The 17,338-nt window shown below is 34.6% G+C and overlaps 1 pseudogene across 1 annotated transcript; it reads right to left on the bottom strand.

The window, feature by feature from the left end:
• Positions 1 to 14,975: 14,975 nt before the first annotated feature.
• Positions 14,976 to 16,926, bottom strand: LOC306652043 (nucleolin-like; annotated as a pseudogene). The gene has a single exon. The product of its transcript is annotated as a nucleolin-like (transcript).
• Positions 16,927 to 17,338: the final 412 nt, after the last annotated feature.

The raw sequence follows: 17,338 nt of genomic DNA, 5'->3' as shown, positions 1-17,338 counted from the left end.
TGTAACTAAGGGTTTATCAATTTTATTTATTTTTTCAAAGAGTGGATTTTTCTTTCTGTCATTTTTTGAATTGCTTCTTTTGTTTCAATTTCATTGATTTTACTTCTGATTTTAATTATTTCCTGTATTCTACTACTTTTGTTGATGTTTGCTCTTCTTTTTCTAGGGCTTCGTGATGTAATTTTAAGTCATTTTTTGTTGACTTTTTATTCTTTTAGTGAAAGAAATTAATGCAGTAAACTTTTCTCTTATCACTTCCTTCATAGTGTCTCGGTGATTTTTTATAAGTTGTGTCAGTGTTCTCATTTACCTCTAAGTATTTTTTTAATTTCCTGCCTGATTTCTTCTGCATTCATTCATCATTCAATAGCATGTTACTTAGTCTCCAGTTATTGGAGTGATTTATATTTTGAATTTTATCATTGATTTCTACTTTAATTCTAATATGATTTAATAGAATGCAGGTTAGTATTTCTATTTTTTTCTTTCTTTGTATTTGCTCTGGGTTGCTTTGTTACATAACACACGGCTATTTTAGAGAAGGATCCAGATACTGCTGAGAAGAAAATGTATTCACTTGATGATGTATGAAATACTCTACATGTGTTTGTTATGTCTTAATTATTGATTGTATTATTTAATTCTACAGTTTCTTTGTTTACTTTTTGTTTGGAAGATCTATCCAGCGATGTGTTAAAGTTATCAAGTATTATTGTGTTGTGGTCTATTGGATTGAAATTGAGAAGGGTTTGTTTTGCACGCACGCATGCACGCACACGTACACATGCTCACACCCACCCACCCACCCACCCACACACACACGCACACACACACATATATATATATATATATGGTCCTTTTAGGAGACATATATGTTTATGATTATTATTATGTCTTGATTTATGACTCCCTTAAGTAGTATGAAATGTCCTTCTTTTTCCATTCTTTCTTACTTTGACTTAAGACCACATTACTGATATGCGGATGGAAACCTGGGCTTGTTACACAATCCATGTGGGGGATATATTTTTTCCCAACATTTAACCTTTAGCCTATGATTATATTTTCTTAGGAGATGTGCCTTTTCAAAACAGCATCTTATTTGTTTTATGTTTTCTTTTTAATCCAATCTGCCAGTCTGTCATTTTATTAATGAGTTTAGGCCATTATTATTCAGTTATTATTGAGATTTGATTTGTATTCTCAAATAATCTGATTTATTCTTCATTTTTATTATAGCTTGGTTTCTCCTTTGATTTTTCTTCCTTTAGGGTAGTTTTCCCTTTCCTGCTTCTTTTTTTTTTTTTCCTCCCATGTCCCCTTCATGGAATATTTTGTGGAGAATGTTCTCTGGTGCAAGCTTTATAGTTGTGTACTATTTTAACTTCTGTTTACCACGGAAGGTTTTTATTTCATCTCAAATCTGAAGCTTAGTTTTGCTGGATATAAAATTTTCTGTTGGCATCCATTTTCTTTCAGAGCTTTATATATGTTGTTCCGGGACGTTTTGGCATTGAGAGACCGGGGTGGGAAATCAGTTTAAAATTGCATTGTTTTTCCCATATATAATTTGATTTTCTTTTCTCTCACAGCCTTTAAAATTTTATCTCTTCTGTATGTTATTATTTCTCATTAAAATGTGACTTGCTGTGGGTTTCTTGCAATCTTGTTTACTTGGGATCTTGTAAAACTCTTGTATTTGACTTTTCCTTTTGATTTCTATATTTCAGAAATTTTCTTGTATTATGTCACTGAAAAAATTATGCATTCCTTTGGTTTGTATTTCCATACCTTCATCTACTCTGATAAATCTTTAATTTGGTCTTTTCAGGTTATTCCATATTTCTTTGAACTTCTGTTCATGGTTTCTTACTTTTCTCTGTCTGGTTGACTTTCTTTTCAGGAGTATATATTTTGTTTTCTTTGCTGAGGTTCTGTTCTGATGATGCTTTTTATTGAATTTATATTTTGGTTTATTGATTCCTTCATTTAAAATATGTCTGCATGCTTTTTGTCACAATGTTTAACTCTTCATTTAATTGATTTATCACTTGCCCTGTTTTCTCTTTGATTTCACTCCTCATACTATCCTTTACTTTGCAGATCAGCTTGACTATGCACATTCTAAACTCCTTTACTGGTATTTCTTATACTGTATTGTCTATGGATTCTATTACTGGAACATCTTGTTTTGTTTCTGGTGTTTTGTTCTTTGTTTTGTTTATTTTTTCATGTGTCTTTACATCTAGTAGTATGGAGCTGAGGAAGTACAGATTCTACTTTGTAATATTATAGTGTCTCTGAATGCTTCCAGTCCCTCACCTTTAAAGGAGAGATTATAGTACCCAGTGCAACTAATATACAACCTTAAACCAAGTTGCTTCTATCAATCATCTACAGTTTTCTCCCAATAAACAGAAATGATGTGTTCAATTATTTTCTATAATATAACCAATAAGTTAGCTAAAAGTGTTTATCATTTCAAATGATGGAAAAAAGGAAACAGAAGTAATATATGATGCAATGTAAATGAGGAAGAAGTAGAGAAAATAGAGGAAAAAATGTATAGGGATAGCAGAGGAATTAACAGAGGTTGGCTGTAAACTTTGAGAAGTGAGAAGGAGAATCCAGGGAAATAGATGAGTAAGAGAAAATGAGAAAGATTTTTTTTAAAAAGTAAAATTCTAAAAATACACAAACTATAATATGTTATTCAGACCTCTCACTCTTCATTAAATTAATGCATAAAAAATATTCAGATTCAAAGATTATAGAGATGTTAGGAAGGGGAAGGAAAGTCTCCATCGAAAATTAACAGACTGCTTCCATTGACTTTGAAATATTTTCTCAGCTTCCTTTGTCCAACAATAGGTGGGGTTGTCTGAAATTTACTTGAGCTCCAGTCCAGTGGGTGCCAGACTGGTCGGTTTGGCAAGTTAATAACAACATGCCTCCATATCCTCTTCCAGTCTTTCTGTCCATTATAAGCTAGCTTCTGCTATCCCTGTGCAGTTCATGTCTCACTGGGCTGGGGAGAGCCTAATTTTCTCCAGTTTCTCTGATGTGTGCTCCTTCTGGAGATATTCCCCCAGTTGCCAGCTTTCTGCTGACCCAGTTGCAAGATGATAGATCTGGGATTCAGAATCTCTAGGCTCTGCCTTGCTATAATTCCAAGACCTCAATGCCATTTCAGCTTAGAGAGAGCACTGGGTATGCACTCACATAGAGGAGCAAACCTGTAAAGAGGAAGCCATATGGCAACCAGCATGAAGATCTCAGGTGCTAAGACACCACCACTCAGCAATGATAGGGGCAGCAGCTGAAAATCTGTAGGCCCCTGGCCCTGAGCTCCCAGGCCCTAGCCATTGTCCCAAGATGGTGATAGCTGCACATACCCAAACATGTGATTACCCTGAAAATAGATTTCCAGGAAGCAAGAATCAATAGGCACTCTGTGGTGATTTGTGGGTGGTCTGCAGGTAAGTGGTGTGAACATGGCTGATGGAAATTGGGTGTTAGGCTATGTGCAGGCCAAAGGCAGAAGATGGGAATTCAAAACAGGCAAACAAGCAACAAGCAGGTAGTAGTAGTAGTCAGTGAGCAATCTGCATGTGAAAGGTAGGCAAAACACTGGTAAAGGACTGGAGATCAGGACAGACAAATGGTGGTTAAAGAGCACCAGTGGGCAGTGAGGGTTGTCCCACTCACTATACTATACTATTTCCTCTGCTTGAGTCCCAAGTCATGGTGACAAGAAAAGCAGCCTCCCTATAGTTAGCTGTTTTGGACCCCTCCCTCCTATAAGGTTCTTTTTAAGTCCCTTTTTACTTGGCTGGATTTTATACTCAAGCTGATTATTTTCTTTGGATGGTTTTTCATTTGTTCTAATTAGTTATAAATGTCAGTAGAATGCATTTTGACACATCACACATAAATGGAGAATAAATTCTCATTCTTCTACTAGCACATGTTATGAAATTACACCAGTCATGTAATCATATATGTATGTAGGGTATTAATATTGTAATAACCTGAGAAGTAGGACAGCTGGGTCAAATAATGATTGCATTCAGGTTTTCTAAGGAATCTCCATACTGTTTTCCATAATGGTTGTAAAAATTTGCAGTCCCAACAGTAAAGTTTGAGTGAACATCTTCCCCACATCCTCGCCAGTATTTATTGTATTCTATATTTGTATTCTATATTTCAGTAATTTGTTTTTTTTGTTTTGTTTTGTTTTGTTTTGTTTGATGCTAAGCTTTTTGAGTTCTTTATGTATTCTGGAGATTAATTCTCTGTCAAAGGGGTGTGCAGTATAGATTTTCTTCCATTCTGTAGGTTCTCTGTTCATATTATGAATGGCTCAAAATAACCGCAAAATAAATAATACTTGGGAATTAATCTAATAAAATAGATAAAAGATCTCTTCAATGAAAATTACAGCAAACCAATGAATGAATTTAAAGAAAGAAGATCTTGGAAGTTGGGACTTCCATGCTCTTGGAGAGCAGAATTTATATTGTCAAAATAGCCATACTACCAAAAGTGTTATGCAGATTTAATGCAATTCCTATTAATGTTCCAAAGACATTCTTCAGAGAAATAGAAAAAGCACTCATGAGATTTATTTCAGAAAATAAAGGACACAGCAAATAAAGGCCAAAGCAATCCTTAATGAGAAAATTGAAGAAGGAGGTATCACAATACCAGACCTTAAATGATATTTCAGATCCATATTACCAAAAAGGGCATGGCAATAGTACCAAAATTAACATGTAGAACAATGCACAATGGTACAGAATAGAAGACACAGAGATGAACCCACATAAATACTGTTATCTCATACTAAACAAAGGTGCTTGAAAGCATATTCTAGAAAACATAACCTATTTAACCAATTGTGCTAGGAGAGTTGGAAATTCACATGTACAAAATGAAATTGAACCCCTCTTGCCCTGCACAAAAATCAGCTCAAAGTGAATCAAAGACTTAAACTCTAAATCAGAGGAATGAATAAAAGAAAAAGTAGGACCAAAACTCCACAATGCTGACTTAGGAACTGGCTTCCTTAAGCAGCCTCCTAAAGCAAAATAAGTGAAATCAAGAATCAATAAATGGAATGTACTCAAACTAAAAAGTTTCTTCTCAGCAAAGAAAACAATCAATGACATAAAGACATCTTACAGAGCAGTGAAAACTGTACCACATGCACCTTGAATTCAGCATTAATCTTCAGGATATATAAAAAACAAAAAACAACACCACAAAAACAAATGACTCAATCAAAAATTGGCTAAGGAACTGAACAGATGCTTCAGAGAAGAGATATAATCAATCAACAAATATATGAAAATTGCTCAACATCTCTAGCAATTAGAGAAATTCAAATTAAAACTACAGTGAGATTTCTCCTCACTCCAGTCATATGCCAATCATCAATAATCCAAGCAACAATAAACGTTGCGAGGATATGGAGAAATATGTATACTCATACATTACTGCTGGGACTACAAACTGGTGCAATCAATGTGGAAAGCAGTATGGAGATTCCTCAGAAGACTTGAAATGGAACCACCATTTGACCCAGTCATACCATTCCTGGGTTTATACCCAAAGGACTTAAAATCAGCGTACTACAGTGAGGCAGCCACATCACGTTTTGATAGCCACTCAACTCACACTAGCTAAACTATAGAAACAATCTAGGTGGCCTTCTGAAGATGAAAGGATAAAGAAAATAGAATACTCAGTAGAATACTATTCAGATTTAAAGAAGAATTAACTTATTGCATTTATAGGTAAAATTGATGGAACTGGGAATATTATGTTAAGCCAAATAAGCCAATCCTAGAAAAACAAATGTTGAAAGTTTTCTCTGATATGAAGGTGCTAATTCACAATAACGGGGTTTTGAAAATGAATATTTTGAACTAGACAAAGGGGAATAAAGACAGGGGAAACAGGATGGGGTAAGAATTATAGTAGATGAATCATTAGGTGCATATATTATTACATGACTTGTGTAACTCTGTATCATGTGCCAGATGAATAAGAAGTTATTCTCCTTTTATGTATGATGTGTCAAAATGCATTTTATTGTCTTGTATTGTGAAGAGTGGTAACAGAGGATGGGAGAACAGTTACTGAGATGGAGGGTCTCTGATGCCGTCACAACTGTAGCATGACGTGCTCGAGAACAAGGGCACAGGATGCTTAGCAATGCCCTGTATGAAGAAGCTCTGTGCAAGAGTCCTATTTGTTCCGACCTTGATCTCAGGCACACAGTTCCTGGGAAGAAAGGAACTCTTATGCTAGACAAACACAATATTTCAGCAGCTCTATTTCTCCCTAGTAACTTTTAACGATGAACTTTCTTGAGAGTTACACAAACCTCCTAACATTGCACTTTGAAACTGTGGTTTGCAGCTTCAGAAAAACTACATAAATGTTCTGGTTTCTGTAACTTTCCTGAGTCAAAGAATAAAGGTTGCATAGTCTTTAAGCTGATAATGAGACATATATAAATAAAGTTTGCTGGCAAAACTCTTTAGACATGAGTCTCCATCAGAAAGCAGAGTTCCACCTGATCCTAGCTTAATCTTCAAAATCTGTGTTTATGAATCTATATTTTCCAATCCCTGTTTCTCCCTCACTAGATTCCAGAGTGTGGTCATACTAGTTACTGCAATGTATAACTAACTAGAACAAATTGAATTTTTTTAAAAAAGGAATTAATAAATTGGATTCAAACTTAAAAGCTTATTCTCGGGAAACTATTGTTATGCATTCTCAAATAAGGTTCACAGTCACTGAATTTTTGATATTTGCCTTAGTCCTCAAAATCTATTGATTATTCTTGTTTGCATTTTTAGTTGAAAGAGTACAATGGGAACATATTACCATGAGAGATCACATATTTTTTAGGTGAATTCCTCTAAATTTCTGATCAAAAACACGTTTAAGTTGAACAAAGAATCATAAACTGCAAATAACCCATCAAGAATCCATCCCAGGACATTTTATGAGTTTTCCAGAGAGAATAACCAGATGAAGCCAAAGCCCATGGGTGAGTGACATCACAATGACATACCATGGAAACTGAGACAGTGCAGAAGCTCCAGTACCATAAAGCAGGCAGTCCTTTTGATGACATTTACATTTATTTTTGAATTGGCTATATTGCATAGTTAAGTAGTTAACCTATTTATCTCAGAAGCCAAAATTATTATTTTGTTGCATTCATTTGACTTTTATAAGTGTTTCCCTTGGCCAGGCACAGTGGCACATACCTGTAATCCCAGAAGCTCAGAGGTTGAAGTAGGAGGATCACAAGTTCAAAGCCAGCATCAGCAACTTGGCAAGGCCCTAAGGAAAATAATGAGACCCTATCTTTAAAATAATAATAAACAGTGCTGGGAATGTGGCTTCATGCTTAAATAACCATCCTGTTTGGGGTATAGCTTAGAGATGGGAGTGTGCTTAGTATGAGATATGCCCTGTTTAATTCCTGGTTCAATCCCCAGTAGAAAAACTGTTTCAAATTATATTTTTTCTTTTTTTATCTTAGTTTATCTAAATTTCCTTACAAAATATTAAACTGTGTCTTCCTTGCATTTATTTCAGGTTGTAATTAGGTTATTTTGTTAGTGTACACTTGTTCCACATATTTTCTAAAGCAAAATGCACTTCAAACTCTTTTATTCACATTGGTCTTTTATTCCACTTTGGAATTATCTTTATTAAATGCATTTTGCCTGAGTTGTATAGTACTGAATATTCTTTTATAATTGTCATTTCTTTATTTTTTGTTAATGTTTATCAAGTGACATTTTGGTTTTTAAATTATTATTTGCCTTATTAAATAGGTATATATAATTGCTGTGCAATTCATTCCAAACTTTTTTTCTCATACTACTTTATTTTAGTTGAAGTGAATTGTCTCTGAGCCTGTGATTTTATTTTGGTACAGCAGGATGAGAAAGAAGTCTCTCCTCTCACACTTAATCAGAGGAAAATAAATGAATATACATAGATATGTATCAAAATAGCACACAAATACTAAGCCCATTCATTCCTACTCAAACAGAACTTTCATATTTACATTTGTAAACACCCAGTCACATATTAAACACTCACACAATTTTAGCTAATGTGCTATGAACTTATAAATGCAAAGTTCACTCAAACATCACACACGATTGCACTATAATGTGTGTGTAATATACATGTCAGAAGCATTCATGAGAGATTTTTATACTTTTGAACAATTTAATACTTGATGGTGTTCTTAACATTTTAAACAGGAAGAATGGCTGTTCTTGAAGATAATACTTCAAAAACAAAATTTTACCAAATGTTTGATATGAGGCTGTGAATATCAAGGATGTCAGATGTCAACTAAGTTTAAAAATGTGAGAATGAACAGTTATCAAGAGTTTAAACAAAATTGATAAGTACGAAGATATTTGAGACCATATTCTATGTGTAAGCAGAGTATAAAAACATACTGGTTCCCAGTTTAAGTCAGAGATATATGTAAAGAACAAAATAACTACTTTTATGTGAAGGTTATAGAAGTAGAATGGGAAGAAGTTGGAAGTTAGCAGTTTATATTACTTTTAATTTCTTCTCCTTAATGGAGCTCCAGAGTTTATTCGTGTACTTTGATCCTACTGTGCATGCAATTGTGTTCTTTAAAGAAAAACTTTAGTGTGTGAGCCTTCCGGCTCAATGTCAACAGATTTTCCAAGTATAATTTGGCAAAATATTGGAAGTCAATATTTCTACTCCATATGAACTAAAATACCATGAGGAATGGAGCTTTACTGATTGGTGTATATGGTCAATTGGTGTATATTGGTGTATTTGGTCAATCCAGATAAAGAAATTCTAACACAATCCCCAACATGAAATGGTAATTTAGCACTAATTCTTTTAGGAATGATATGCAGTTCATTTTCTCTTAATTCAAGGGCAGTATCTATGCTTAGAATTCAGCACATAATATTCAAAATTTTTTTGCTTGAATAAATGAAACTTTATGATCTTTATTAAAATTTCTAGAAGCTTAAACCTATATATTTATTATACAAATCCTGTGTACTTTCTGGAGGAAACTTTTGGTCTTTGATTAAAAAATATTTATTTTCCAATTTAGATAATCTTTCTTGTGAATCTTCTATCTCTAGCACATTCTCTTTCAGGGTGCAAGGGAGAAACAGAACTACAAATCTAGGCAGATCAGATCAGGAAACAGAGAATATCTGAAGAAATCCAGTTCAGCATCTTCTCATTCTCTCAAAGAAAGTTTTGTTTGTATATATTTATAATCTTCAAATCTACTGTTCTTTGTTGTATGTCTGGTTCTCTGTTTCCACACAATAAACAGGATATCTTTTCAAGTTATGGTGGAAGGGGAAAAACACTGTGTTTATGTTTTGTGAAACAAACATAATAGGTGTGAGGAGATGAGGTGAATTTATTAATACAGTGTACTCAACTTGTTTATACCTCAGACCTAAAAGAAAAACAAAACAAAAAAAAAATGTAAACCATGACTAGTAGTACCCTAATGATATCTGGCAGTGAAAATGGTGAATAACTGAATTTTCACTCAGCTATCCTTTTGATACTCCTATAGAAAATAACTTGTCAACTATGAGTTAGCATTCTTAAAGTACAGAAAATAACTAATAGGTAAATCCTTCAGATACACTGATATATTTTAAATTGCAGGATGATATATTAATTCATGTTTGTAGGGATTGCACATAAGTAATTTTAAATCTACCGAGGATGTAAAAATATAGTCAAAATACTGTCAAAATATAGTCAAAATACTATATTTTTTTTAAAAATGTGTATAACATCCTAAAATTTTGATATTTTTAGAATTAAAATAACATCCCATAATCCCCACACAGTTGAACCCTGGGCCAAAAATGTGCAACAGATAGAATTTCAGAGAGGAAAACATTCTTTCAACTGCAATTTTATAATTTACAAATTAATTAATTCAAAAATATAACAATCCCCTTAGAAATACAAGCAAGGAGAAAATCAGAAAAAAAATAGAGATTTTGACAAATATTTTGTCTCTAATGCATGTTAAAGTTATTTAAATTCATACAAAATTTGTAAAACAAAGTAAAATTTTAAAAAAATCCAAACACTTCTAATGTGCTTTTAAGTCAGAATTTTCCAACATATTCTCTGAGAATGGCACTATGATTAGTGTTGCAGGTTTATATTCAGAAATCCCAGTGAAAATTTCCATTCTTCACAAAGTTCTAGTTCCACATAGTTCTGCAAACAGGATTCACATCAATAGATTTTGAAATACACTGTTATGGGCAAAAAGGAAGTCAAACAGTTCTTTACTGTATTTTCTGTCTTTGAGAATTTATATGTGACCATCTATGCTTGAACAAAAGAAAGACTGTACTTGCAAATCTATGCCAAATTTTATGAGTCTCTCATATACAGTACAAGAAAACTCAGGTCACTTATGTGAAATAAATCCTGTCCATATACATCATTTCAGCAGATATATTTGTTTACTTAGGGTTGAAACTTTATAGAGGGTTTAGAACATATATTTCAGGAAAATAAGTGCCATGTTTTGTGATTTTAAATGGTATACTTGAATAATTGTTGAAGGTCAAAAAATGACATTTGATTCTCTTTTTCAAAATTTGTCACTCTGATATTCTCCAACATTCCACAGTTTAGACATTCTGGATCAGTCTAAGTCTACCTACAGACAGCATAGGACACAGAATCTGATAACCACTTCTGTGCCTCTTCAGTATATAAACTATTTTAGAGAGGTATGGGGTAGGATACATGAGGGGTTCTGTCACTTACTCCATATGTATGTGTGCATATATATTCTTTCTTTTAAAATATGTATGTCAAGTTTATACTCTATGTCCTTAAGTTTTATAACTTAAGTTTTATTTATATTATTAAATAAAATTTATATATTATTAAATAAAATTTATTTAATAATAATAGCGTACAATTTTTTGTAACTGCATATAATATTTCACATATGAATCAATTTCCAATATTCAGTATATTTCCAATATAACAGGTACAAGAAAAACAATTCCATTGATATCCAATACACTCATCCACAAGTATAATTATAATAATAATTATAGTTTCCTTTGGAATTTTTAAAGAGAACATTATCTTAAGTGACTAAATAAGTGTGAGAGTAATTTTCATGACTGGTAATAATGCCTGGCACATACTATCCATGAATTGAATATGTGTTTGATAGTATAGCCCAGGAAATACTTCTCGTCTTGTTGTTGCTGCTATTGCTGTTGTTGTTGCTTTTGTCCAGAATTTGAGGTTTAAAAGATACTACTGAGCCCATGTATGGTGGCCCCGTCCTGAATCATGGCAAAAAAAAAAAAAAAAGAGAGAACTCAGTGCACTTTTCCAGTGTATCTTGCACAAGTAAGTCATATGCTTTTATGAGACTGGCATGGAAAATGAAAAGATGGGATTGTAACTTGGAAGGATTAGTAGTGAGCTGTTAGTTCAACCCTGATTCTGTTCACATTATTTTAATATACAGGACAGCAAAGAAGGATAGAGATAATAACTACAGCAGCCTGGCAAAAACAGACAAGAAATGGGTCTTCAAGTATAGTATAAATATTCTCAGCACAGACCTTAATGTGAACACTGGTGCATCTGGTTGAGATAGAGAGCAGTGTGAGTTGTGTAAGGGAATTCAACAAGAAACACCCTTCACATGACACACATTCAAGCTCACACTTGTGTTATACTACTTCCTGATGTATAGTTCCCCATTTCTTCTTTCATATAAGTATCCTTTCTACAGTCACGGTTCCAATTTCCATTAGAATAACACAGCGCCTCCCTTATGGCCTTTTTCAACATAAAATTCTTAATGGATTCAATACTTTCACTACTCCCATAATTACATCACAATCCTCACACATGTGACCTTCTCCAACTGTGTATGGCTTGACCTGATTCTAAAATTTACTTATTTCCTCAAGATAAATCATTTTCATATATGGACTTTTTTAAACAAGTGTTCATGAATGGTCCTGCTTTCAGCTCTGTACCCTCACATACATACGAAGTACTATCGTAACAGAGAACGCATACATATGCACACACAGAGTTATATAAATTCATACAAAGACAAACTTATCTCCATCACTTTTAGTAAAACTAGAAATATTCATCAGATTTATATGGGAATATTTCACAAGATATTCAAAATTCATTTTTATTTCTGTGCCAGATTCACACCTCAAATAACACATGCCACATAGACAATTCTCATATATCACAGATGTATTTATTCATTTTTCACATGCCCACACACAAGGACATTTTCATGACCATCTTAGCTCCTTGCCTTTGAATATTCCTTTTCTAGAAATCAACAAAACTAAGTCAAGTATTTCATTAACTGGTTCCTCTGTGATGCTGCTGTTACACAGAATGAAGAAATCAGTCTTACTCTCCCTTTACACATGTCTATTTTTCAACTAACTTAGCCAAAATGTCTTTTCAAACTCAGTTCATGATTCAAAGAAAGCCTTGAAAGTCAATAAATGAACTCCAATGAAAAGGAGGGTGGTTTTCTTATGGGATACAGAAGGAGAGAAACCCTCCAAAATATAAGAATTAAAACCATTATCTTTTCAGAGAAAATGCCTATGAAGGACAATCTGTTCCAGGAGTACACAAAATAATACCTAATTGACTGTGATATCAATTTGGGCAATGTAGCACAGGAGGGGGAAAAGGGGGTTGACAGACTAGCAGGACTTCCTTTTTTGGAGGAGAGTTCCTAGATCAGACCCTGAGTGGATGGTGGGCCTTCAGAGAGGCTACAGGTATGTTGGCTGCTTCCAATTCTTGCCCACCTTGAAGGCTCCTCAAAATCAGGTTCATCATAGAGTTAATGAGGGCTTTAACTGTCATGTTTTTTTCTTGTCTTTGCAAAAAAAGAGGAGTCAAAGGAGCAAATATGAAGGAGAGGATGAAGGGAAAATGAAGACAATAAACTATGGATACAATAAGTAAAAAGAGATGGGTAATAGGACAGGTTTCTGGAGATGTGAACTTAATAGGTAGGGCAAACTTTGTCTTGAGGGAAATACAAAATTCATGTCTAGAGCTATGATCAATGAAATAAAACATTGATGACAGTTTTACAGGAGCTAAGGGGAAGAGAGTTATGGTGACAGAGGTTTTAGAGGGATATTGTAGTTTGGGTTCTCACTCTTCAAGTCTCCATGTATCTTTTACTGGCTCAGTCACCTGGCTCCTTATTTAATTTTCTGGGTCAGATTCTCCTCACTTTTGCCTATTCAGTTGTGGTGGACTTCCAAAGATGAATCGTACCTTTTGTTTTTTACTTCAATATCTGCAAACACATCAAGAAAAAAATGTAACATGAATGTTGAAAAACTGACGATATACTATATCAAATACTTACATATAAATTGAGTATCATAATTAACTTTATCACTTCAGTCCCTTTGGGATATAACTGTGAATTGTGAGAAATAATAGTTGTTAAATTTTAAAAATTGACTGCTTTGTATGGAGATAAAAACATAACAAAAAATCTTTAGTTTTGGAATTGACCACAATTAAAAATTTGGATGAAGTAAAGCACTATATTTGAGTTTGAGGATTTAATTCTTCAAAACAAAAGATATAGATTTAGGAGATAGAAGTAGAACTCAAAGTCAGAAGCAAAAGTATTATGTTCTTTAGTTCCCCATCATTAGCAAGTATGTTATAGAGTTGCTCTCACTGTCATCTGTCCAATTATTCATTTCTTTTACTGGTAAGATTTTCTACCTTCCCACTCCATCTGTGGGCAAATAACTCAGATCTGCCAAGTTAGATCTGTATTTCACTATATCTATGCTTGCATGTTAGACAATATGTGAGGATAACTTGGAAAACTAAAAATGAAGAAAAAGGGAGTATGATTTTTACTGAATTTTCTTTTGCAATTTAATTTCTGTGAGCTTCAAAATGTGAACTTGACTATTTTTTTTTCTTTTCTGAAATTTCTGATTGCTATGTTAATTTAATTCACTGAACATCTTTGCAAAGCCTTCTGTATAATTTTTTTAGCTTAACTAGCCTCAGTTAGATACTGGTTTTGTTATCTTGTGATATTAGTTTATACAAGTAGCTTTAACAAAGCAATTGTTTCCATATTAATAAATTGAGATGGTAAATACAGAAAGTAGTAGCACATTATGATCTTGAGGTATTATAAAAAACACTAGGGGGTGGGATTAAATTCAGAGATATAGAGTGTCCTTCATTGATTAGGGAGATACACTGGAAATGTTTGGTGATAAGAACGAAATGATTAGACTTCCATACATCAGTCCTGTGGCCTTACGTCCCTCAATGCAATTAACCACCATTATATTTCTGAATCATCTACCTTGTCTTACAAACTGAGAGTAAAACTCTTAGATGACTGTATCTGAGTTTAAAGATACAGGTTAAAGATCAAAAAGACTGAGTTTGATATATGTGTATATAAAGTAATATTTTTTCCAGAGTTTAGGACCTTTATTTTGTTCTAAAGTCACTGAAGCCAAACTCATAAAACATTCTGCTTTCTTTACACCCCTCAACATAAACAAAACCAAAAACCTATTTGTAGAAAAAAAAAGGTTTGGACATGAAATGAAACAACATAAATTCAAAACTTGCAGAAAAGGGTTAGCTCTATTACACATCTCTTTTAAAAGTTTATATGAATATCCAGTCAAAACCAACATCTCCTTTGAAATGTCATCTATATGGATTTTCAAATAGACCAGAAGACTGTACGCTGTCTTGGAATATCTTCAGAAGGCTCTGTCACTGAACAGGTAACAGAGTTAAAAATCAGTCCTTCCTTTCAAATGGAAAAGGGAATGGCCGGGGTACAGAAGAAACTATTCATACTTTGTCTTCTTTCCTTGTGACTTCTTGTCTCCTCCTCCCCCTCTGCCTCCTTGAAAGCCTCCAAACCCTCCTGTACCTCCACCACGACCCCCAAAGCCATCTTTCACTTTAAGCATGGCCCAATCCAAGGTAATATTTTTTTCATCTATTTCATCATTTTCCATGGCCTCTATGGCAGCTTTGGCATCTTCCTCACTGTTGAAGTCTACAAAATCAAACCCTTTGAAGGATTAGGTTCCCCAGTCATTCACTATCCTTGCAGGAACAGAGCCATCAAATGATTCTTTTAAGGGTTCTTCAGTGGTATCTTCAGATAGACCTTTGACAGAGTTTTTAATGTCTGGCTTCTTGCATCAGGCAATCTCCTGGGTTCTTGCAACTCCAGTCTAATTACTCTGTCCTCAATATCCCTTTTATTATAGGAATTTAAAGTTTCTTTTCCATCTTCAAATGAAGCAAACTCTATAAAGACATACCCTTTAGAGTTGACATTTTGGTTCCAGGGTACTTTGATAAAAGTTGCCTTCTCAAATACTTCCTTAATGGTTTCTTCTGTTACATTGATATGAAAATTTGCTTAAAACTAAGAACTTTTTATTCAACACTCCACACACTGTTCTTTCCACATTTATAGTCTCTATATTGACCTTTCTCTCCAATGTAGTAGAGGGATAAAGATTGCCCATGGATCTCTGTCCCCTGCTTTTCTTCAAAGGTTTTCTCAGCATCGGCTTCTGTTTCAACTTCAATATAAGTAACCCCTTTACTCTTCCCAACCTTGCTGACTAATCTGATCTCCATGGCATCTTCAAACTCTCCTTTTAATTATCCTGAGTGCCTTCATAAGGGAGATTTTTGGCCAAAAGTGTTCTTGTATCTTGATCTTTCTTACTGTCCTTTTCTTTTTGTTTCTCTAGTTTAATTTGATTGCCAAATAGTTTTAAACCAGTGAGTTCCAAGATTTTTTCCAGACCTTCAGCAGATTCAAAATCCACATAGCCAAACTTCCTAGTTGTTCCAAATCTGACATCCACAGCAGCCAGATCATGTTTTACAAAAAGTTCGCCGATACCAATTTTTAGTTCAAAAGCAGAGTTGTTAATATTCAGGTTTCCAATGAAGAGATTAAAAGGTTTACTTGGTTCAGTGCCTTCCACTTTCAGTTTCTTGGCTGCCTTCTATTTGGCCATTTCCCTCTTTTGTTTTCCACGTGCTTCTTTGAAGCTCTTCCTCCTCATTCTCCTCCTCTTCATCTTGCTCAGTCACACTCTTGGCTTTCGTTGGCACAGATTTTGCAGCAGCTTTCTTTCCTTTGACTGGTGTGATTTCCATGACTGCTTCTTCCGAGTCATCTTCTTCCTCCTCATCCTTTTCCTCATCATCCTCCACATCATCCTCATTCCTCTGAGGCAGGCACAACAGCTGCTGCTTTTATAACTGTTGGCTCAAATTCATCCTTATGCTCATCTTTCTCCTCTTCATCATCTTTCTCACTGTCATCCTCCTCCTCCTCATTAATCCTTCTTGGCATTCTTGGCATTTTCCCCCCTTGGCTAGGGTAATAGCTCCCTTCTTACCAGGAGCTGCTACCAGTGCTTTGCCCAGAGAGTCTCACTTCTTGCCAGGTGTTGTAACTTCTTTGGCTGGTGTAACTGTCTTCTTGGCTGGTGTGGCTGCTGCCTTTTTGCCTGGAGTGACAGCCACTATCTTGGCAGGTGTGGCAATTGCCACCTTTTGTTGTTGGGGAAACCACCACCTTCTTTGCTGGAGTTGTGGTAGCCTACTTGTCTTTCTTCTGAGGTATGGCAACCTCTTCACCACTGCTGTCATCTTCTTCACCTTCTGACATTTCCTCTTCACTGTCTTCTTCTACCTTCTTTGGTAGAGGAGTCATTTTCTTGAGATCACCTTGATTTCCATAGCATTTGCAAGCTTCACCATGAGGGCAGGTGGTGGAGGCCCTCAGGTACTAAAGATGGCAGGTGATGGAGGCCCTCAGGTACCCTCAGGTAGTAAAGATGCCAGGGCATGTACAACTGGTTGCCAATGGCAGCTCTAGACTGAGGCTGAAATTGCATAAGTAATTTTCCAATGTATTTTTAATTTTTTTAACTTTGAGAATCTATTACTTTTGATATTTTGCATTGCACTCATGATAAATTAGGGTGTAATTTTCCCCCTCATGTTGTAAATAGTCTCATTTGAGATTCTCCAAACATGGACAATGAGAAGTAATGGCTGCTGGTGTGCTTGTAAATGAGATGTTCTGTGATGATTGGTGGAGCTTGCCTGCAAACAGGGTGTTTTGCCAAGAGGTCTGGAATGTTCTGAGAAAAGGACATTACTTGTAAAC

The sequence above is a fragment of the Sciurus vulgaris genome (assembly GCF_902686455.1).
Source record: "Sciurus vulgaris genome assembly, chromosome: Y".
NCBI classification, from domain to species: domain Eukaryota; kingdom Metazoa; phylum Chordata; class Mammalia; order Rodentia; family Sciuridae; genus Sciurus; species Sciurus vulgaris.
This window is presented reverse-complemented; position numbering and strand designations above follow the sequence as displayed.